Source organism: Condylura cristata, unplaced genomic scaffold, assembly GCF_000260355.1.
Source record: "Condylura cristata isolate star-nosed mole 26May11 unplaced genomic scaffold, ConCri1.0 scaffold00010, whole genome shotgun sequence".
Lineage (NCBI taxonomy): Eukaryota > Metazoa > Chordata > Mammalia > Eulipotyphla > Talpidae > Condylura > Condylura cristata.
Window position 1 is genome coordinate 47,281,043 of NW_004567111.1, and position 2,391 is coordinate 47,283,433.

Consider the following 2,391-nt stretch of genomic DNA (forward strand, 5'->3'; position numbering starts at 1 on the left):
CTGTCTCTGGTGAATCCTCTCACCTACCACATGTCTGGCCTATACCCCAGTTCTGTAAGCATAAGTAAAAATCTAAAAAAAAAAAAAAAAAAAAAAGTAAATCTTATCCAAGTTCTTGATCTAACCACCATTCTACAAAAAAAATTTAAGGAAGCAAGAACTATTTTAAAGAATGGTATGGGGATAAAGCCAACAAAATATAGACAGATAGATATCTATATATATATATAGATATATATACACACACACATACACACACTCACATAAAAAAAAAGATAGAGGGAAGGGAAAATGGAATGCTGATTTGTATAAAATAAACAGAAATTGGTGCCCTCATTGGATATTTGACAATATTAAGGAATTATTATTAATTTGGGAGTGTGCTATTGGTGTTGTGGCTATTTTTTCAAGACTTAATTAAGAGAAATACTTATTAATGATGAAAGTAGATGACATCTTAGATTGGCTTTAAAATAATCCACCAGTGAGTGGAGCAGAGAGTAGGAAGGTGGGTTTTGCAGAGGGAAAGATGAAACAAGCCAGCTCATATGTTGACAGCTATTAACACTGCACTGTGGGTACATGGAAGTTCATTATCCTATTTTCTCTACTTTTATATATTTGAAAATTTCTAAAATCAAACTTTAAAAAAGTTGTGGCATTATTAACTACAATTAAAATTTCAGTAAGCTGGAATTTGTGATAATTTGATGGATATTGAGGGCTGATAATAGGTAAAAGAAAATTATTTTCCAAGAATAGTATTACTGTGAGTCAGACCATAAAGATAAGCAAATGACTTAAATACATAAAGCATTATTTTTAGTATATGGCTATATATAAAACAAGACATGAAAGGATCACCTACTGAAAAATATTCTTCAGTTCTCTTACATATGCATTTGAAAGTAAATAAACATCATCCTCTGTTTTAAGTTACATTATATATAATTTACGTATCTGAGCCATATATACAACTGAAAACTTACTATGGGTGTGACTTTGCTAAGGTTCTGGAGATACCATGACAAGAGACTGATAAAAGATAGGTCCATGTTCTCACCAACTAAACAGTTACTTGCAAAGGACAGACATTGAACAAATTACTGTAGATAATTATCTATACAAGTATGTGCCCAACGCTATGAAGGAAAGCTGTGGCAACTAATAGAACAAATGCCTGGGCACCAACATGTTTTGCAGCCTCAGGGAAGTTCACAGAAAGAAATTCCTCAGAGAGATAGCAGCTAGCTACATGAAAGGTAGGGGCTGGAGAGAAGTTAGGAAGCAGATAAGCAATGAAGTACCTCCTGGGTCATGGGCATAGCATGTGCAGAAAGCAGACAAAGAAATCCAAGAGGAAGACACACATTAAGACCAGGGAGGAAGGCAGGACTGAAATCTGACCTTTCATGCCAAATTAAAGATTTAGTACTTAATTAAGATGGGCAAGAAGACACTACTGGCCTCAGGAGCAACATGATTATATTTGCATTTCAGAAAGATGACACTTGCCCATTGTGGTTTGGTTTGACAAAGACTGGCACAGCGTGGGTTTAAGGGACTGCAGTACAGTTTCCCAGGCAAGAGCTGATGGTAGAGAAAAGTAGACATTCCCAAGAATTTTCTTTCTTTCTTTTTTTTTTTATGATTTTATTTATTTATTCATACAGAGCTGGGGTACAGGCCAGAGATGCGGAGGGTGAGAGAATTCACCAGGGACAGAGTGGGGAGCAGAACAGGCAGATCAACAAGTACATTGCTGAGGGGAGCAGCGGGCGGGTCAGGAGAGGTCTGCCACGCCATGTGGATCTCCTCCTCCGGGGCAGGCAAGGATCGAACTTGTGCTGAAGTGGCTTAGGCTTCTTTTGCAGTGCATTAACCTGCTGTGCCACCAGGGAGGGCCCGGAATTTTCTTAAAAAATATAAAATTTAGAATCTTAACAATCTCAAACAAGCAAGATATCGCTTAAATATGAGATTCAACAGATGAAATCTGTTCAGGCTTGACTCTATTCTATGAATTCTGAGTTTAGGTTGAAAGAAGAAAGGAAAGAATGTATAGTTTCTATGAGAAATGAGAAGGCAGCAGCACTCCAGCAGAAGTACTACCGTCAAAATAGGGTATGTGGAAGGGAAGACAGGGTCTGACTAGCGACTGAAAATGAGGTATGAAAGAACTTAATACAGTGTTGTAGACAAATGTTGGTTTGCAGTGATGCCCACCTGAAATTTATATAATATCATCAAGCAATTTTACTACAATAAAAATATTAGAAATTCGGGCCCTCCTTGATGGCGCAGCGGGTTAAAGCACAGCACTGAGAATCTAAAGCCGCTTCCGCATGAGTTCAATTCCCGCCTGCCCCGGAGGTGACCACATGGCGTGGC

At 37.9% G+C, this 2,391-nt stretch overlaps 1 protein-coding gene across 1 annotated transcript in view; it reads right to left on the reverse strand.

Moving 5' to 3' along the window:
• Nucleotides 1–2,391, reverse strand: part of LOC101628148 (spermatogenesis- and oogenesis-specific basic helix-loop-helix-containing protein 2) — a 71,707-nt gene that overhangs the window by 22,160 nt on the left and 47,156 nt on the right.